General features: G+C 36.1%; 1 protein-coding gene across 1 annotated transcript in view; it reads left to right on the top strand.

Moving 5' to 3' along the window:
• The window catches only part of TMEFF2 (transmembrane protein with EGF like and two follistatin like domains 2), a 226,135-nt gene that overhangs the window by 187,086 nt on the left and 16,153 nt on the right, over positions 1-22,896 (top strand). The gene's annotated exons all lie outside the window — the stretch shown is intronic.

Raw genomic sequence — 22,896 nt, 5'->3', positions numbered from 1 at the left:
CACAGGAGGAGAAGAGGAAAAGCTAGATGAACTCAAACATCTAGATATCACTCATGAAAGGGACATATTTCTCCACCTTAACTTACCTTTTTACCTCAAGCATGTTATTTCCATTCCCAGGAAAAGTGGTATTAGTATGGCCCGAATGTGAGAAACTGGAAGAAGAGTGGGATATGTCCGAATGCTCTGTGTAATTTCAAGACACACTGTTTTCCACAAAACTAATAAATAGAATTCAAGAAGTTTCCAAAAAAATGAAATATCCAGAGCACTTTGATTGCTGCTTTTTTTTAATGAGTCTGATCTGCTTCAAATATATGAACCCATATTATCAAGCACATTAAAAATTCAATTCTCTCATCTTGATGATTGGAGACTGTGTACAAATATAATCAACTAAAAGTATTTTTAAATATCTGTGAAACTAAAAATATCTCAGAAAAATTGTGTTTCTAAACACTGTTACTTATTTCATGGGCCATAGCTTGTTAGTTGTCCATTTGGAAATTGCTTCGACTTTTAGTTTGAACTCAAATGTAATCAAAAGAAATCTAACTTGTGAGCCAAACTCCAAGCATAACAATGTATGGAAATCAGTGATAAGGCTTAAGGGAAGAGGTGATCCAGTAACCTGAAAATAATAATAAGGACCAAGAAGGTCAGCACCCACCCCTATCTCTGAGTCCTAAGATACAGAAGAGGGGAGAGCATATGGCCTCTTTGTGAGAAGACTCAAGGGGTGTGGTATTCTAGGAGAAAGCTAGTACTTCTGGATGTAAGAAGAGAGATGAGAATTTCCACAAAACTTCTGAAGATAAGGGGGAGTTTGCTGATTATGGAGCACAGTTCCTGGTGAGCTTTGGGAAGTGGTTGGAAATTGGGGGCAGAAAGATAAGCTTAGTCTAGGGTAGAGAACCAACAATGGCAGCACATCATGGACATAGTGATTCAGTGGAGATAGACAACTCGGACAGGACAGGGCAGGAATTGGATATTGACTAAATTCATTATAAAAGCATTTGGACTTGTAGACTTAGAAATCTAAATTTTCAACACACCAAGAGTAAGCTGTTGTTCAGCAGTGAACTCAAATTAACCAAATTCAATATCTGTGTATTTATTTGCAATGAGAAAGCATTACCTGGAGGACTTGGGCCCCCTGACCAATGCATCCTCTTCTTAGAGTTGAATTCTCTGAGAAGTCCAGTCATAATGAATGAGCCTGAATAGAAGATATATTTTTTCAATTGTCTAAGGTATCAAGCTAAGATGCAAATGACTACACCCCTACCCTCAAATCAGGATAAATACCTTTGACCAGGACATCCTCAGAGCTTACCTCTCACTATTGCCCTGTGTTATTCTCCTTTGTCTGAGCTTCCATTTCCATTTCTGGCTAATGCTTGTCCAATCTACCTCTTTTCCTAGATATAATAAATATAATCAGGGTAAAGTTAGGCCTGTTCTCCCAGAAGCTTTTCATGACTTTAAGGCATTCTGGTGCTCTCAAAAAGTACAGAGCAATCTTGTTCTCCTTACTTCTGAATTCCTCTGAGATCTCACTCAATAACCCTAGAAATGACAACATTAGTACAGAATGTCAGCATTAGCCATATTGGATAGGTAGGTCCTTCTTCACTGTGACACCTACAAAAGTTTTTACACAAAGTTAACTCTGAAGGCCATTCTTTAACATATAATCCAGACATCTGACCAATAACAAAGAAGAATGAATAAAACTTAGAAGGCGAGTTTGATATTTTGGTATTTACTAAGATAATTCTTAGCATTTATGCTAACAAATGTCCTTTCTGGTGACAGTGTTAATGTTTAATTTCATAAAACAAATAGAGTGAATTTATTAATTATCCCACACAGAACGAGATGGAGAGTTCTGCAAAGAGCTGTGAATGCATTATCAATGTTTAACAGTGTTACCTAATAATTCCTGTGAAACACATTCCATGCCACTAAAAAAAATATCCACTGTTTCTCCATTTCCTTTTACATTTTCTAAGATTCAAAGCTGTGCATGTCATACATCAGAAAACTCCTCCCAGGAGTATTTCATTAAAAATTTCATTTAATAATGGAAATAAGTGTCTAACTAAAAAAAATGTTTAAATAAATGTTTCAAAGTCACTCCTAAAGTAAAGCTTAAAAAGGAGCCCTATTTGTCCTCCAGAAATTAAGTATTCCAGAAAGAGCATGTTTTTAGTCTACAGAGTTTAAACCCACAAGCAATTAGTGTTTTGTCAGGCAGTCCACATCCAAATCCACTCCTGCCGACCGACTGTTCATGTACTGTCACAATTATTTTACAAATCTTACACCACTGGTTCTTTTTCCTATTTATTTCTCTGTTATTTAAAGAGCCCCAGGGAAGCTGGAGGTTTCCAGTTGTTTGAAATAATCTCTGCGCAAATCCCATTTCTGTCCCCACGTCCCTAGCTACTCATCCTTCCCCACGGTTGGCACATATGCCTTTGTTCTGGTTTCTGATTTTTTAATGAAATCTAGCTGTGGAAGCATGAGAAAGAACTAGCAGGCCAGGGAAGCTTATCTATGGGGTAGTTTTAGTAAAGTATCCACACTGTCTTCTATAAGTATGATAATCAACAGTAATCATAACACCCCATCAACAACAATAAACAACCATTAACTCTCAGTTATCTCAGTAGATTATCAGGCCTATATTCTAACTTTCTAGCTGGGTGCTTTCTGCAATTTAGCATGTTTCTTAGCTGTTCACTTTGGCCTTGAATTGGTATATGCTTAGGAAACAAAGCTAATTGTAATGTTACCCTAAGAAAACCATTGTCATCCTCATTATAATCATGATTATCATCATCATCATCAGGACAATAATACCACTGGAATAAGATTATTAGTTTATACCAAAATCAACTAGAAATCATCTTTGTTATCTCTTGTTTTGAAAATTCCACAAAACTCTTCTCCAATAACATGAGTAGTCATATTTATTTCTTAATTCCATTTGAGTTTCAGAGCACATGACTTGCAAATAGCATTTTGTCGAAGAAAGAGGCTGGAATAGGAATGTAGAAACTTTTGCCTTAGTCTCATCTCTAGTGCAAGCTAACTTCAAGCTAACTTGAAACTTAAATAGGTATTTAGCCTCTCAGAACCTCAGTTTTCCCATGAGTAAAATTTGGTAATAATATTATATGTATTTTTTTCTGGGTTTAGGATTCTATGACCAAGTATGTAGCTTTAGTTCAGAAATCATGAACTTGAGCGAAACTTGTTGACCATTACCTTATGACAGAGGTCCTCAAATAGGGTGACATATGACAATGTCTAAAGACATATTTGATTGTCTGGGAGAGAGGGGGTACTGCTTGCATCTAGTGGGTGGAGGACAGGGATGCTGCTAAACATCCCTCAATGCACAAGACAGGGCTCCACAACAAAGCCAAATGCCAAATAGTGCCAAGGTTTGAAAATCCTGCTCTGTAGTGTTAGAAATTATGGTCAAGCATATATGACATGGGTTCTAGAAATTAAGTGACACTATGAAGTCCGGAGCTGGGCTTCCTGAGCATTTTTCAATTCTCCTGTGCCCCAAAAGGAGATACAATCCCAGACCAAGGATCATTGGCTTAGTCCAAACTTTTTATTTCACTGCTTCGAACACACACATGCTTTTTCTAAAATGACAGCAGTCCCATTAATAGAAATGTGCTTCAGGGTTTCACGAATAAGAGGGAATATTGGTTCCTGAAAAGCCTTATCAGAATAATAAAACTTCATCTAGCTAACAAGGAAGTTATATTCTTAGTTATCATAAGTAATTGAGGAAAGTCTCAGTCATAATTGGACCTCTTATCTTATTCACTATTCCTCACTAGTATCCTAATAACCTGGGTCCCTGCTTGCTTCTATTCAAAGCTGTGTCACCTTTTAGTTCACATTTGCTGTTCCTTACAAATTTTGACCAAATTGCTGACTTGTTTGAAAGATCTTTAATGATATTCTTTGAGAAGCCAAAACAAAGTATTTCAAAGCTTCTTTTTATTATCAGGCACTTTCACAGAATAAATATTTGTAAACCTTTGTTCATAGGAATATATTTCAAATCAACTGGCTAAATTCTATTAAAGTATCCAACAGCAATTCTTAAGACTAAAATTGTGCTGTTCATGGAACAAAATGCTTGAGAAGACGTTAGATCTCAGGTATTCATGAAAACCTTCATATTTGAAATGGAGAGGGAAACTGAAGATGTCTCTTAAATGTAATTCGTGGTCACCTAGACTGTGCCACACTCCTCAGGGAAGGACACTAATGGGCAATACTGTTTAGAAGCTCCCAGGTACAGACCTCCTTGGAATGCGGAATAAACCTTGCTGCATCGGTTTGCTGTCGTAGCTAGTAAAATAAAGTTATTGGTTTTGTAACAAGGACAATGAGGATATTTGTTTAAAAAGACAACTTGAAAAAATAGCAGAGACAACAGGAAATGATAAATGAGCAAGTCTTTGCTACAGTAATTACTTTAGTATTGAAACAAATGAATAACTTTCACAGCAATGCTATTTTCTGTCTTAGATTATACTACTACCAATTCATAGATTATGTGTACTATTGGCCTTTATACTAGAACAAAAAGGTATCTAAGAAAGAGGAGTTTCTGAGATTGACTGAGAGCTTTGTGTTAACGTTTTTAAGATTTTATGTTCTTTTTGAAACCAGCCTATCTCGGAAAGAGGGGACAATTTTTTTTTCATCTACACTAGCTTTATGCCAAAAGTTAATTGTTAAAAAAAAAAAAAATGCAGTAAATCTTTCTGGGATGGACAAACAAAATAACGTAGAAGTATCCATTTATTGAAATCCATTTATTGAAAGTTATTCTGTATATAGTTTGTTAATTCCCTACTGAAATGTTTTGATTTTGTGGAAAACACACTGGACAGAGTATCAAAAGACCTAAATTCTAAACCTAGCTGCTCAATTTACAAATGTTACATGATCTTGGAAAGTCTCCTAGCCTCTCTGAAATCTTTAAAATGAAGATTATATATTTTCTGCCTTTTTCACATGTTTTAGAAATGAAAGTCCTTTTGTGAGATGTGACTCACTATGCAGTTACAAGGTATTATTATTGGCACAAATTTAGGATGTGAAAACCTATTCTGACATGTTTTCCATATTGTCATCAAAGTTTTAATTATTTTTCAGATTGAAATAATTATTTAATTTGGATAATATAATTTGATCTAATTTTAACAAAATTCAAACTGAAGGTTTTTAGGTTCTAAATTTCCATTTTTTTCTAATTCTGCATATGGATATATTAATTGAGTGATATTAAAAAAATAAATGACAAAACTATTTGACTCAATCTTCTTTTGACTACATCTAAAGCTTTGAATTTATGCCCCAGGTAGTTCTGTTCCCTGCTGATTGGCTTATACCTTGTTCAAACTCCTTTTTCCAAAAGCACAAGAGCTATTTGGGTCAACTATTCATATTGTTACAATGGTTTTTTTTTCCCCCCCTAATATGTTCCCAAGTAATGGAAGAGTTCATTGTACTCAACATGTATAGAATATTTCAGAATTTGAGTAAAAATTATATTATTCTAAGGTAATGTTACTTAGCCCTGTTAAGAGAACTCTATTACAGAATTTGAATGTAGCAGTATACCAATTAAAATTATGAGTTACAAATGTTAAGGGCCTATTCTAGATAAGACACACTCCATCATTCCCACATTTTGGTTATGAGTTTTACCTACTGAGAATTTCATCAATAAATACATAAATATTTCTAGTAAGGCAAAAGAGGAATTTTAAGTTGTAACTCTTGTCCTCTCTCTGGTAAACAAAAAATAAAGAAATAATCTAGTCCCTTGTGTTCATAAAGATTAAATTCTTACACCTTCCCTTCCCCTCATATAAATGAGCCACTATTCTGTATTTAAATTTCTTTGTAGATATAAATTATCAGCTTTTTTTTTTTTGCCTGCTTTCTTAATCACCTAAATCTATTAGCTAATAACTCTCAATATAAAAAAAAAAGAAAATGCTTTTCCCCACATTGGGACTTGATTTCCACGGTTGCCCTTTCTTCCTTTAAAAAGAAAAGAAAAAAACTTTTGTAGTTTGTTTCCATAGTTTATATTTACCATTACTTACCATGATATTTTTAGTAGATAACGCTACTCAGGGTTTAGCAGAATACATCCACAAACTATTATTAGACTTTGTATTTAATTTTGAGTCTTGAAAAAGCATAGTTCATTCACTATTCTGTGTGACATTTTAAAAACCTGAGAAAACATATTATTCTTGGAAAAGAAAAGCTCTTTCTCACTAGGTTCAGGATTTAGAAACAATATTGAATTGATTTGAATCAGAAAATTGTCTCTGCAAACCTGAAATGAATACAAACATGACGAAGATGATCTCACCTCTTACTTCCTGCCTTGGTCTTGTGCTGTTTCTTTTGAGTGGTTCTCAATATTCACTCAAACACTGTATGTGATCAGATCCATCCCAAAGCCCCAGGTCACTTTCGCTTTTGCCAGAGCCCAGGCTTACTGCACTCCACATTTCCCAGCTGCACAAGGCTTCTAGGCCCTGGGGTAGAACACTGTTAATAAGGAGCATGTTATAATCATCTTACCAGGTGCCAAGATCATCTCAGATGCCAAGATCATTTATACATTTTACTATTTCTTCACCCCCCAAAAAGAAATCGGTGCTTTCAGGTGAACAGAGCTCTCCTGCCTTTCCCTTCAGGCAGAGTTCTTACATTCCTCAGGGTGACAAAAGTTCATATTCCTTTCTGCCCCTAGGAAGAAAAAAAGAGACTAAGTTGCATCATTAATCATGCAAACTGTCTACTGCAACATTGCCAAGAAAATGATCATTCCCATACCAACCATCAATATTCCTGACACCTGTCTGAAAGCGCAGGTCATGCATATCCATCTGCCTTTAAAGAAGTGTCAATGTGCAAACATCCCTCCACTATTTTTAGGGTCATGTTAAAATTATTCATCACCTACCTGTCAGTTCATCCAATTTGTCATATTATCCTGATCTACCAATGTCTATTACTGGTCATTTCCTCTTTGCATTGTGTTTCTAGAGCATTAGGGTATAGGATGTTTTTGAAGTTATCAAATGTATAAGAGGCTGTGAAATCTTGCCATGGGCCACGGTTCTCACCAGGAAATTACTATGCTCAGTGTCTCCCCATGCTTAATGGAAAATGCATATATTGGGGGTTTCCGTGTCTATTGCAAGTTCTGTTACCAACTAATTTCTGGTAAATGACTTTCATTATAAATTCCACAATATTCCTGTCTTGGGAAATGATTCCAAAGGGTTAAAAACACCTTACAAATGAAAGAAACCTTTTAAAATTAAGAGTTAAAGAAAAGCTCTTCTGATAAAACTGTCACTATTCAAATGCCTAGAAATATTATGTTCCATGAAAAATTCTGAATTAATTTAAAATTTTGATAGGAAAATATGATTCAGCATCAGAAACTTAAAAAATATGATGGTACATCTCATCTATTATTCTTAATATAAAAGTCATAATTCCTAAAATGGGCAAGTCAAATTTTTTACTGATCTTAGTTTTACATGTTTTCTTTTATATCTAATATAATTTTAAAACTAATATAACTCTTCATCTACCCTCCTCACCTTTTGTTCCCCTTTTACCTGTGTCCATTATCTCCTGCTAACACCTGTGAAATGGGTTATAGTATCTTCGAGAGAGAAGCATTTCCACCCAGGTCGGAAAATCACAGGATTGAGATTTACTGCACCCTTGATTCTGATCATTGCTACATGGTAGTCCTCAGGGAGACCGTGTTAGCTCCTGCATTTGGTCATAACCTCCCTGAGCCTTAGTGTTTTTATTTGTTTGTTTTTATTATTAAATTTAATTAATTAACATATAGTATATTATTCGTTTCAGAGGTAGAATTTAGTGATTCATCAGTTGCATACCCAGTTGTATGTATATGCTCATTATATCAAGTGCCCTCCTTAATGTCTATCACCCAATTACCCCATCCCTCCACCCAACTCCCCTCTAGCAACCCTTAGTTTGTTTCCTATAGTCAAGAGTCTTATGGTTTGTCTCCCTCTCTGATTTCATCTGATTTTATTCTTTTTTTTTATTAACATATAATGTATTATTTGTTTCAGGGGTACAGGTCTGTGATTCATCAGTCTTACACAATTCACAGGGCTCACCATATTACTTACCCTCCCCAATGTCTATCACCCAGCCACCCCATCCCTCCCACCCCCCTCCACTCCAGCAACCCTCAGTTTGTTTCCTGAGGTTGTCTCTTATGGTTTGTCTCCCTCTCTGGTTTCGTCTTGTTTCATTTTTCCCTCCCTTCCCCTTTGATCCTCTGTCTTGTTTCTTATCTTCCACATATGAGTGAAGTCATATGATAATTATCTTTCTCTGACTGACTTATTTTGCTTAGCATAATACTCCCTAGTTCCATCCACATTGTTGCAAATGGTAAGATTCATATATTTTTTTTTTTGATGGCTAGCCTTAGTGTTCTTATGTGTAAATCACAAGTCTTATATTGGTGATCTCAATGTCTCCCAGGTAAGAGTCTCATGTATAACCTATACAGCGATGACATACAAAGCCACAGACTGAAGTGTTCAGTCCTTGCTAAAGAATGACTTTCCCCAGGGGCGCCTGGGTGGCTCAGATGGTTGAGCGTCTGCCTTCAGCTCAGGTCATGATCCTAGGGTCCTGGGATCGAGTCCCGCATCAGGCTCCCTGCTAGGCGGGGAGCCTGCTTCTCCCTCTGCCTCTGCCCCCCCCCCGACTCTCATGAATAAATAAATAAATAAAAACATTTAAAAAAAAAAAAGAATGATTTTCCCCAGAATTTGCATAAATATCATGAAATCCTGAAAATGGTTAGCAAATTAGTACAGTGTCTCCTCAGAATCATTCTTGCTATAGTCAACATTGTTGCTCCAAGTTCATCAAAATAAATTATAAGCCTAGAACAGTGCCAGTTATTTTCAGACACTATCAAGTGACATAAGTTTAACTGTGACACCCTTGAAGTAAAATGTACTGGTTCTCGGGATGGTGGTACCCGGGACTTCAGAGTGGCAGATATAACCTGAGACCCACAAAATCTGCTCATGTGGAAGACAAAGTGCCTTCAAGAGATTGTGATTAGTTAGTTATTTGGCTTCAGAATTTTAATTGATGAACATCTTATGAGGGGTGATCAGTACCTCGCTGATACTGGTAATGTTTTCTTCTTTCTTTCCTTCTTTGTTTCTTTGTTTCTTTGTTTCTTTCCTTTCTTCCTTTCTTGCTTTTACTTTTTGGAAACAGGAAATTCAGAGGCAAACTATACCCAAGCCTCTCTCTAACTTTAAATTCAGAGAGGCATGTCACTCTAATAAGCACTCATACTAAATGATGATTATTCAAATAACTTTTTTACAACAAATAAAAAATAAAGCATTAGGAGTATTGAAGTAGAAACAAAATAATAGAAAACCATATTTATTTTTATTCACTTTGTGTCATCTATTATATATACAATACACTGACTTATCTCCTCACAACCTGCCCAGAGAGGAAGTATAAGGAGTCCTTTCTAGAAATAAGTATATAACTCAGAGATACTTATGTAATAGAGCAGAGAGTCAAGCTGATGGAGTAACTGTGCCTGGCAATACAAGAAGTCAGGGGCGTCACGGAGAAGGTGGTACTTGTATTGGGCTCACCTGGCAAAGGAGAGAAAAGATCATTAAAAACATAAGGAACAGCATTGATAAATGCAAAAAGGCTTTGATGAGCAGGCATTTTTAGGGAATGCAAATACTTCGGAGTGGCTGAAGCATGGAATAAGGAGGAGGAATAAATGGACTAAAATTGGAATAGTGGTTTGGATCTTCAAACAAGGCTCTTTCCTCATTTACAAGGAAAGTAGAAATTTGCCCTCTGCTCAATAGAGGTACACTGAAGAATCTTAAATGATGTCATATTTTTATTAAAATTTTTTTTTTAATTTTTAAATTAAAAAAAAAAAAACACTGGGTGCCTGGGTGGCTCAGTCGTTAAGTGTCTGCCTTCGGCTCAGGTCATGATCCCAGGGTCCTGGGATCGAGTCCCACATCGGGCTCCCTGCTCGGCAGGAAGCCTGCTTCTCCCACTCCCCCTGCTTGGCATTCTCTCTCTCTCTCTCTGTCAAAAAATAAAAAAATAATAATAAAATAAAATCTTAAAAAATTTTAAAAAAACAGCAAAACACTGACAGCAAAGTGGGAAATAAGGCTAGAGGGGAAGGACCCTAGGCAAGATGAGGTAGGAGAATACGGTATTAACCAAAGAGAGGACAATGAAGCTTGAATGTTGTAGATGGTGATCACAGCAGAGAAACAGACTTTGTGAGGATTCAGGAGATAAAAGGTCACCATATTTGCTAACTGAGCAGATATGAATGCCAAGAGAAGGAGAATCGGTGTGAAGTTTCCTCAGTATGAGAAAGAAGAGAATATGTCATTGGTTTTTTTCCCCCTGCTTTGCTCAAGGGAATCAGCATTGACGTAAACATATGAGGCTGGAGGTCTGGAGAGAAGTGAAGTTAAAAATAATGAAGTAATATCTTCAAGTAGAAGCTGAGTCTCAGAGTGCCAGGGAACTCAGGTACAGGGAAAAGCAAAGACTACCAAGAATAAATCCCTGGAGAGCAGTGGGGCCTATAACAGAGAGTTCTGGAAGCAAGTGGAAATTGTGGAAACGCTCACTATCCTCTCTCCTTTGTTTCCTTTCTTCCTTCTTCACGTTTCTTAAAACTCTGAAGTCAAAGAAATGGTCATTTCACTTTGAGAGTTGCATTGAAAAACGCCCTTCTTATTGCAACTTGTTTTTCTGGACAGTTAACGTCTAACCTAGCCTTTTCTATGTTCTCAGAGATGTCCTTCCCTCTTAACTTCCCCTAGCAGGACTCTTCACACCGTTCAGGAGAAAGCCTGCTTGACTACCATACTTGAGGTCCACTTGCACCCTATGAATTCTCTCTGCCAATATTATGTTTGATTTTCTTCACAGTGTTGAGTGAGAACAGAATTGTATTTGTGTTTTTACCTTTTTGTTTTCTGTCTTCTTTTGGTACAATATAAACTTCCTGAAGGCAGGGAATTTTTCTTGTTCTGTAAATGCAGTGTCTGGAAAAAATGCCTGGCATATAGTAGACACTAAATAATTATTTGTTGAATAAATAAATAAGACTGACAGTCATCGTTCTAGAAACAAAACTATGTAAACTTTTAAAGGAAGCTCCATAACAAATTAATGTCACTTTTGCTTTGTTCTTAAGAAATTTTGACCATATTAATATTTTACAAAACTTTTAGTGCAAAATTACAGAAACAGAAGGTGCTAAAAGACATATATATGTATATATATATATATATAAATTTTCACCCCTAAAAAATGTATTCCAGTTTGAGGGTTTAATTTTTTATCTCTACTGGGCATTTAAAGAACATTTTAAGGAAGGACTTGTATAGAAAATATAATTCTAAACATTGCTTTGGAAGTAATAGCAAAGACTGTTTACTAAAAGGGGAAGAAAGAGACCTTCATATGCAAATGTATGGCATTTGAAAATGTCATATAGCTACATCTACATATAAATAAGCTGCTCTATGAATTCCAGGGAAGGGAGATTTTGTATAGTATCAGCCAATTTCTATATCAAAATAAAATAAACTGATAGAGTAGCAATGAATTAATACATGGAAGAACACATCTTCACTACCTCTTCATACATCTGTGGCACTTCAGGTCATAGACCACCTGGCCAAATTCAAACCAAAATGAAATCAAATCCCACAATACTTGACTAGTAATAGAAATGAACCAGCTAGAAGAAAAAGGACTCGCAGATGAAAAAAAAAGGGAGGGGGGAGAGAGAGAGAGAGAGAGAGACAACTTCCTATCAGGTATTTGCTTCCTTCTAAATATTGACATAGAAATCAAGGGCCTCATGATTGTTTTTCATGTGAAATTTTAAAGATTGTATTAGAAAGACTTATAATTCTTACCTCTTTGCTATTTCATATTTGTACTATTGCCTTGGTACAAAATGATTACTTTGGAAAAATTCCTCTAGTAAACCACAGCATGTAAACTACCAGATGGGGATAAATAACTCCTTTATATTAAATGAATTATCCTTCCAGGACACCAGGGTACCACTCTACCAAGTATATTTTTTCTGCACCGTTAGGGTGCTCCTTGCTCCTGGAAAGGTTAATTAGCCTCATCCAAACAGGCAGCCCATTCATGGGGACCAGGTACCCAGGTGTTATTTTTACTATAGGTCATTTGTTCCTTTCCAAGTTAAGACTATAGAGTTCATCACAGGAAAAAGAAAAATTAACAAATTGTCTTACGCAGCTCTTACTAGCCATTTTATGGGGTCCATGTGGGAATAGTGTTTACCCAACAGCAGGAGCTACCAGAAATCTGTCAGGTGGTGCCTACATCAAAATTGCATGTTGGGTGTTAAAAAGCGTAACGAAGCCTGCCCTCATCCTTGCACAGCATATTTATGAGGGCGCTGGGGCTAACAGAGTAAGCTTCTAGAATGATTACTGAAGGGAAACACTAGAAAAAAACCTTTTTAATAGGCTGGAGGTATCAGTGTGGAAGAAAAGGGAAAATGCAATAGTCAGAGGAACCCAAGAAATCAGAATGGTCTTCAGATGAGTAATATAATTGCTACCTTTTATTGAATATGGCCGAATGCTTGGCATTTTATTAGTGCTTCTCTTTGAAAAGACCCTTCAAAGAAAGAATTATTATCACCATTGTAAAGATAAAGAAATTTAGGCTCAGAAAGTTTAAGCAATTTTCCCAAGGTCACCTAGCCATAAGAAGTCGAGAAAATGTGTAAACTGATACTTTGACCGCAAGGCTGGCTGATCTCTTTCTATTACACCAGCCTGCCTCTTGGCATATAGAGTAATAGGGAAAAGGGTAGCAAGACGTATGTTGGCTACATTTGAACTATGTAGTCAGTCTCTTGTGGCAGATATTAAGAAAACCAAAAGCAAATCCTTTATGAGGATTAAAAATATCATATCAAAGAACATGTTCAGAAAACTAAAAAAGGAAAAAGAAGTAGACAAAATTTTGTTGACTTTTTGCTAAAATGTGCTGACATTTGGAGATATTTATGTTTTTCTGAACATCTGGTGGATATTAGTATGTTTTTATTCACAGTCTTCCATTAATAATGATAAAAGGAAGCTGAGTAATTATGATACACTGCCACAATGAATGAATATTATGCGTGTTTTTTCCAATGTATTATAGAATCTCATCATTCCATCAAATAGAAAAACATAGTTATTTTTAAAAAGTGGAATATGGATGTTATCTTCTTGTAACAAACTTGTTTCCCATCAGAATAGATCGTATTGAGTCAGCAACTCTTGTATTTAAGACATAAGAATACATTTCAAGTCATAAGACTTGTTATTAATAAGTGATTCAAATTACACTATTAATATTGCCTTTAGTTTGAAAAATGACCTAAATCTGTTATACATTTTTTTTTTTGTTTTGCCAAGAGATAATTCCATTTCTTTCATAAGACTTCATGGAAGAGAGATTATTTTATTAGAGATAGAGACACATGGCTTTGTCTCCTTTGTAGATTGTCAAAATGAAGTATATCTTTACTGACTCTATAATCCTACCCCTGGCTTTTATCGAGGGCTCCTTCATCTTCACAGAGTTCTTACAAGTATCTACTACTGAATATAACTGAATCTCTTCCATAAAACACCAGCAAGAGCATGTCTTCAAAGGCTGGCTAAGATCAGCATGACTGTGGAACTGCAGTTCCTGATGGAGAGGCATCCTCTCCATGAGTGGGAACACTACACGTATTTGCATGTGCCCTTTGGTGGGTGCCTACTTTATAGCAGGATGATGTGATAGCTTTTATGACATGTACTGCACTCCTTAATCCACACCCCCTACCCTCACTTCCTTTACCCTATGCTCCAGAAACTGCCAGTTTCCCTACAAACCATGTTCTATCTGCCATCTGGGTTTTTGTATATATGTATGGAATACTCACATGCTTCTTTCATTTGTCTAATTCTTACGTATTCTTCATGTTTCAGCATAGATAACCTTCCTCTGGGAATGAAGATGATTAAGACAGCCACTTTCATTTACTGAGCACTTACTATGTGCCAGGCATTGAGCTTAATAAATGCTTCTTTATATTTAGAAGCTCATTTACTCATTATGTATATTAGTTAAAAAGAACTATAATTTATTGAGTACTTACTGTGGGCCAGATATTGCTTTAAATGTTTTATAGATATTTTACAGACATTCATAAAGGTTAAATAACGTGGTTGTGGTCACAGAGTTGGGGAGTGTGGTGTGGGGGGGGCCAAAATTAAACCCACACATTAAGTCAAGCTCCCAAGCCTGCAATCTTATTGCCTCACAAGTGTTCATGGGTAGGACCATCATTTCAACCGTTTTAAAAATGATGAAGCAGAGGCCCTTCACTCCCCACCTTCACCCTGGAGTCTGGGCATAAATTCTTCTACGTGCTGTTTGGCCTCTCCCCTTACCCAGTCATCATGTCACATTGTATTTGCCATTTTGGTTTTCTGTTTCCTTCTTTCTCGATGAGGAAACAGAAGCCTTGAGGAGGGAAGTCACTTGCCAGAAGACCGTTAACAATATTAAATGTTCATGCTGAGATTTGGGCTCTCTCTGTTCCAAAGTCTGCATTTTTCCCCCTGCTGAACAATCTCTTGTAAATGTGAGCCAGGGAATTTCTCCACAGATGTGCATGCCAGTAAAAATGAAAGCAAAATGACTTACAAGGATACAGAGAATATTTCTAGGTCTATTGCTTCATTCTTGTTTGGTTCTTTAGATAATATGTTTTAAAACATGACTATGAGGACATGTGATGACAACAACTAGTAATAACTAAAAAGTTTATTAAGTGCTTATTATCTGCTAGCTATTCTTTGGAGGGTTTTATGTGGATATTCTCATTTATTCCTCACAGTAACCCTGTGATGCAAACCCTATTATTATCCCCATTTTGCAGGTGAGGAAACTGATCCACAGAGGGGCTTGCTTTAAATCCACAACTGGTAGGTGCAGGAACTGGATCTTGAACTTAATTTGACATAACTCCTCATTTGTAGGAAAAATGACATTATTTTCAGCATTACCAAAAATTCACTGTCAATTACAAAACTCTTTGACTCATATAACATATCAGTTGTATATTATGAGACTAACAGCAAACTTGCCTTATGTTCACTACCCTTCAGAGAAACTGATAAATCCTTAGAGAATAAGAGAGAAATGAGTGTGCCTAAAGCACTTCATGCTCATATTTTGCTCCTAATTTCTTTGGAATGGCCTAGCTTGAAAAGATGATAAAAGGTTTGTATGGGTCCAACTTTGTTTAGCACAAAGACAGATGGGATCTGGGGATTCTGCAAAGCTGTTCCTCTGCTGGGCATACTTCATCTTCTCTATATAAACTGAGCTTCTTTAATTGGTGTGGAAGATTCATTGTTCTGACTCTCAGACAAGGATTCCCACACTGTATGTGTTTAAGCCTGGCAGGGCTCTGAAAGGACAGTCTTGTCATGTCTAAGCGCAGTCGGGACACTGTAATATGCTTCCAGTGACCTGAGACCAATAAAAAAATAGAGATATGAAAGAAGTTTTGACCCTCAAAAACAATTAGTTCATCCCTGGCACTGCCTTCTATGATAGAAAACATTGTGGAGCTCCAAGGGCATGGAAATACACTCAGTCAAGTTTGGGAACTAGACAATCTGTTTTCTAAAAACAGTATGAGGACACGAAGACGGTGAATATTGAAGTTTTAATAAGCTAAGGGAAGTATGATTTCACATTTCTACTATGAGATGTTGTTAATAAGTAATAAAAAGCCTTAAATCTGAGCTAATCAAATAAGAGTAAATTTTTATAGATAGATAGATGATAGATAGATAGATAGATAGATAGATAGATAGATGATAGATAATAGATGATAGATAGATAGATGATAGATAGATAGATAAATAGATAGATTTTATTTATTTATTTATTTGAGAGAGAGAGAGGGCACGAGTTGGGGGAGGAACAGAGGGAGAGAACGAGAGACAAACAGACTCCCTGCTGAGTGGGGGAAACCTATGTGGGGCTCGATTCCAGGCTCCTGAGATCATGACCTGAGCCACCCAAGTGCCCTGTAAGAGTAAATTCTTAAACTCAAAGAGTAAATCTTAAACTCAAAGACCAAATCATTCCTTTTTAATCTCCCCACACACACAGAAAGGAAGAATCACTTGATACTTTTATTTTTTTTAATTAGTGTATTTTTTGTAAAAATAAAATATTTATATTATAGGAAATTATCTCTGCTACCCAGAGATACTGACTGCCAAAATAGCTGTCAAAATTCTGGTGATTTCTTTCCAGACTTTTGTATTTTGCACACATTATATATTTCAGTATCCTACTCATTTTCCCATGTCACCAAAATCCTTCACAATTTTTTCTGCTTGAGCAATATTTTATCATTTAGTTACAACACAACTTATTTAACTATATTATACTATTGCTGAAAATGTTGGTAGTTTCCCAGTTTTCATTTTTATAAAGGATGTTGCAGTTGATTTATTCATAACATGAGTCTTTGCTTCCAAGCCTCCTTATGTATAATACCATATTAGTTTCTGAAAGTTTGTATTTTCTTTTCCACCAGTGATATCTTAAATTCTGGCCTCTGCACTCTCAGCCCCTGCCTAACTAACATAAGCTGTGGACTGCCAATTAACAGAGTTCTTGTCCAGATAGACTAAAGGGCCTACTTATCAGATACCGTGCTGAACAACAGAACTGTCCTACTATTTGCTATCAGCTTTTAGACACAGACTGATACAAAGCTTAAAAAAAAATAATGTCCCACGTATCGTCTAATCTAAGTAAACAGACCCAAACAATACATGTAGTAAAAAGGCTAGAAGTAAATAAATTAAATGTTGACAGTGGTTTTCTTTAGGTTGTAAACAATGAGGACTTTCTATCCTTCTTTTACTTTCTATATTTTATACTATTCTTAAATCAATATGAATCGCTTTTATAATGAAAAATACCCAAAATACTTTATTTTTAAGAAAAAAATATAGAAACTAAGCAATTTAGCCCTCTCAAAAACCTCACATTCTTCACATTGAATGATACACAGTTTCCCATTAGTAAGTGAAACCCCTATAGTCATAGCCACACCTACAATCCAAGTGGAGGAGGAAGGCAATCACAGGGATCTCTCCAGGCAAAAAAAAACCATTTCTGTCTCAATTATCTGTATCTTTCAGACAAAATTGTTTTCTGGCCTGGAATTATCCAGATGACTGCCTCTTTCATTTTTTCCCCTAACTCTACATGTACAACTCTAAGACAATCCTTTACCATTGAAAAATTGAGAAGAAAACTCCAGATTAAGAAGGGAAACAGAAGGGCGCCTGGGTGGCTCAGTTGGTTAAGCGACTGCCTTCGGCTCGGGTCATGATCCTGGAGTCCAGGGATCGAGTCCACACCGGGCTCCCTGCTCCGCGGGGGGTCTGCTTCTTCCTCTGACCCTCCTCCCTCTCGTGCTCTCTGTCTCTCATTCTCTCTCAGATAAATAAATAAAAATCTTAAAAAAAAAAAAAAGAAAGAAAGAAAACAGTCTCTTAAAAAAAAAAAAAAGAAGGGAAACAGAAAAATTGGGTTGTGGGTATATGAGAACTCTTTGTACTATCTTTGTAACTTTTCTATAAACATAAACTATTCTAAAAAAAAGTTCATTTAAAAAAATGAGAACACATGGCCTCTGGAGCTAGTTTTCTGCCTTTGAGCTACTGTATGACATTAGGGAATAATTGAATATTTCTGGCCTCTACCTCCTAATATATCAAGGAAAAAAAATACATACACACACACACACACATTCATGTTCATTACCTAACGTTTAGGGGTATTGCAGTCACATATAAAATATTAGCTACAAAAAAACTTTAAAAAATACAAATCATTAAACAGAGTGAAATAATAATATAATTTAATAATCTATTGGCCAAAATAGAACCTATTTTATATAATGGAAATTAAAGACAACAAACTTATCTTTGAATACTTTATATTTTCTTGAGATAATTTTTTCAAAAAGAGAGAAAAGTGCTTTGCTTAAAAGCATTCATCAGTGATGTTTTTTCAGTCTAATTTTTCTTTTCATTTCATGGTATTTTTTATCTTGTCTTTAAATTTACATCTTGAAATCCCTTGTAGACCATTATAAATGTCCTTCCTCCTACTTCAGATGTCCTTCAACCTACTAAAGATTTCCATTTAATAATCAAAAATTTGCTTAATATTAGTAATAGACATTTCACCATTTCACCACTTAATAATTTTCTTACTAAACTATGAATTTATTCCAGTTAACATCAATTATGTTGTATACATACCCAAACATAAACATAGAGTTTTCAAAAATCGTAATCAGAGATCCATCGTGTTTATACATCAGTGCTTAATTGATTCTCTTTCAGTCTTCTCCATTACACAAAAAAGACACTACCCAGATGTACAAGCCAAAAACCTAGTCATCTTTGATTCATTCCTCCCATGTTACAATTCACAAACAAATCATATTCAGTCTACCTTTCAGATTTATGTGCAATAGAAGTTTTGTTGTTTCGTTTTCTCCCTTCTTTGCTGCTACCCAAGTCCAAGACTTAGAAATTGTCTTTCACCCACACTACAACAATGGTCTCCTATTTGTTCTTTGTCCTTTCTTTTTCCACTTGATGATCTCTTTTCCATATCAGTCAGATCTGCTCAAAACTATCCAAAGCGTTGCCGATTGCACTTTAAATTGGTACTCCTTAACATGGCTTACAAAGTTCTATGTAAAAAGGAACTCACTGATTCTCTAATTCATCCTGCCCATCTCTCTATTCCACCTGACACCCTCCACGATAGCCACAATGCTGGTTCCTGGAACACCTCTTCCCTACATTAGCATATTTTTCCATTTGTACCATTCACTTAGGCCAGGAGTCTTCCCAAGGCTCTTCTGGACAGCTCTTCTTCATCCTTCCTTCTCTACTATGCCTTCCCTTACTCTCTAAAGTAGGTCTCCCACCCTAGTCTGCTATATCTGAACACGCTATTTTTCCATGTAACATTTCTAATTGAGATGTTGGGTTTTTGTTTGTTTTTCATTCTGTAGGCTGCCCATCTCTGTCTCTCTAACATGTATGTCCTTCAGGAGAGAAATTTTGTCTGTTTGACTCACCACTGTATAATAATTGGCATATAGGAGGAGATCAGTCAATATTTTTAATTGAACAAGTAAGTTGATGAATTAATTTGGCATAGATATGACCAAGATCTAGTAAATTCCAAACATCATAAGAGAAAATGTTTCTTATCTACCATGGATCCAAAGCTCTACATGGTCACACACCAAGAGCCAAAAGTCGTGGGTTGATACTGATAGGATTCATTATAGAACGAGTGAGGTGCTTTGTTTGAATTATCTATGCCACATTCCACTCCCATCTCTAAACAGAGTCATTTTGGGCTTTTTCTATTTCAAAATAAATGGTTCCTTATAAGCTCCAGTTCTAAATGTCGGCTGTTTTATTTCTAACGAATAAAATAGGTGTTTGACTTTCTCCAAATTCAAATTTGTACATGTTTTATAACCCCTATTGATTTCTTGAGTGGTTAACCATGTACTTGGAGAGTGTAAATTATGCACTGGGAGTGTGTTAGACTTGTTAAAAGGTAAACTAACACTGGATACCACAAAGTACCATTTAGAACTAATTTCGAGCCCTAAATGCTGTCCAAGTGGAAAGAAGCTAAGAGCCACACCTCATCATTAACTATGTTTAGAGCAGCTTTTTGTACTCAGAGTTATCACTGACCAGAAATTAGGGAAGTACCAGAAGCAAATCAGTTATTCAAAACTGGGAAGAAGGGAGAGAGAGAGAATGAACCCATAGCTATTTAGAATATTTGGGGAATGAACTGTCCTAGATTTAAAAGATTTGCATTTTACTGAAGGATAACACTTCAAAGAACATTTAATGTTCAAATTTTCTTAATGGAGTACTATAAACTCCCATCCTTCTTAAACAGAAGATGCTAAATAAACTAACATTTTCTTAATGAGTAAGAATTCCATAAAGCATTATCTATTCAGGCATTTTGAAATCGCAGATAGAGTGGGAGGTCATACCCCACCTGTGACCTGGAATTTTTTTGTTTGAAAGGTCTTTGGTGTCAGTTTGATTCTTGGTCATTTGCTTCTTTCTAATAAAGGTAAAATGCAGCACCATTTGTTGTATGACAAAATGATTATGTAAGATGACTGCCTTTCTTACAAGATGAATTAATAAGTCAAAAACAAATGTAGCCCCTTCCATGAAGTTTTCCTCTCCTCTCAAAAATTCTTCTTTACCGGGGTGATTAGCATCCTTTGATATATCAGCACCTTTACATAGTTTTTGTGTTACAAATGCAATGAACCATGGATATTTCAACATAAATTTAAACTAAGGTAATCATATCATTTATCACCCAAATGCAGAAGCTTTTGAGAGTAAAATTATGCTGGAAAAATAAACATAAACTGAGACTGCCCAAGTCACATACTGACTGAAACCAATCTTTCAGCTCATTTTCACTAATTCCATATAGGTTATTAGAAAATATATTTCATTAGTGTAAGGGTTTGATTGCTTAACTGTAACTGTATTAGTTTGCTAGGGCTGTCATAATAAATTACCATGAACTGGGTGACTTAAAAAAACAGAAGTTTATAATCTCATAGTTCTGGAGACTAAAAGTCTGAAATTAAGGTGGGGTTAGCAGTGCCACACTCTCTCCAAAGGCTCAAAGAGGGAGGAACTCCTTCCTTGCCTCTTCCAGCTTCTGGTGGCTCCTGCATTCCTTGGCTTGTAGAAGGATAGCTCTGATCTCTGCTTCCATCTTCACTGGACTATCCGCTTGTGTGTCTTCATGTAGCCTTTTTATAAGAACCTTTTCTTGTGTGTCTTCATGTAGCCTTTTTATTGGATTTAGGGTTTGGTCTAATTCAGTATGAACTCATCTGAACTGATTATGTATTTCCAAATAAGATTGCATTCTGAAGTTCCAGGTAGGCGTGAGTTCCAGGGCAGGCAGGAGGGGGAGCATTATTCCTCCCAGTACAGTAACTAATAAAATATTTGGTTATTATATTACCATTAGACAGAAAGTTTTACTGAGGGTAAAAAAATGTATAATACAGGGCATGAGAAAGACTTGTTCATTCGTATTATCATGTCTCTAATGTAAGAGGTTAAATGGAGAAACTACCCAGAAATCTATGATGGATTATCACATCATTAAAGCTTTTATTTTAGGAAACAATACCACCTTTATTAGCTGTCTTATTCTGCTTAAACACAAAGATATTTGATTTGTAGACATATACTAAGATATAATTGAGAAATACCATCAAAACAGAATAACTTTTCAATGCCATTAAACTGTTCAGAGGCTATGCTATGTTCAGAAATTACTTCTTAGAAAAACTATAAAATTCTGCTTAGAATTGACTCCATGACTTTTTTATTATCAGTTTTATTTAGAATGCTAATTTGAAATGTTAAACCAACTTTCAGAAATACTCATAGCACAATCAACTATATTTGTTTCTTAAAATTATTTTGTCTCATCACTGCATATTAGAAAAGATGGTGTACCTTCTAACCCTTTCAATGAGAATCACTTACATTAATTTGGTCAAGTACTAACATATGGCAGTACTCCAACTTTGCAAATGAATCCAAATCTACACTATAAATTCTCAGATTGCCCTTTTTGGGCCATGACATCATACAGGAGAAATGTGCAAACTCATCAACCCATCAATTGCCTATATTTGCATATTCGAGTCATTTATAGGTATCTTTCTTGTCTTTTATGGTTAGCAACACATTTTTGCTCTCCAGCCTTTTATCTTTCCCTGAAGAAGACTGAAGATGCACAGCAAATATGGCTTTTACTTGTGCATCTATTCCTGTCATACTGAATATATACATTCTAGTGAGTACACTAGAGTTCTCCACCATATTGCACCTTACCTGTCATTTTTTTAAAGATTTACTTACTTATTTGAGAGGGGGCAGGGGCAGAGGGAAAGGGTGGGTGAGGGAGAGAGAACCTCAAGCAGACTCTCTGCCGAGGATGGAGCCAGATGCAGGGTGTGATCCCAAGACCCTGAGATCATGACCTGAGCAGAAATTGAGTCAGACGCTCAACCGACTGAACCACCCAAGCACCCCCATTTTTTTTAGTAGGCTCTATGCCCAGCATAGAGCCCAACGCAGGGCTTAAACTCACCACCGGAGATCAAGACCTGAGCTGAGATCAAGAGTCAGACGCTTAACCGAGCCGCCCAGGCATCCTTTACCTTGTCATTTAAAGTAGGGATTGTCTGTGACTTTAAGGACACGTTACCAAAATGCAGCTGGCTGTTTGAGGCAAACAACTAATCTTTTGAAAGCTGCCACACCAAGGTACCTGGGGCTTCCACATATATTGCCTATGCCTATAGTATTTATTCATTTATTCATACTACTTAGTAAACACCCATTTTGTGCTAGTCCTTGTTCTATACCCTGGAGAGAGTACAGTAAACAGTACATAGTCTTTGCCCTAAGGGAACGTAGAGTCCAATGCAAAGCTTTCTTATGTGCCCTGAATGAATAACTGGTATGTTAATTCATCAAT

This window comes from Mirounga angustirostris, unplaced genomic scaffold (genome assembly GCF_029215605.1).
Source record: "Mirounga angustirostris isolate CCGP_5_RB_7025 unplaced genomic scaffold, mMirAng1.0.hap1 SCAF_3, whole genome shotgun sequence".
In the NCBI taxonomy this organism is placed as follows: Eukaryota; Metazoa; Chordata; class Mammalia; order Carnivora; family Phocidae; genus Mirounga; species Mirounga angustirostris.
Note: the sequence above shows the minus strand (reverse complement) of the source record. Positions and strands in the feature narration are given on the sequence as shown.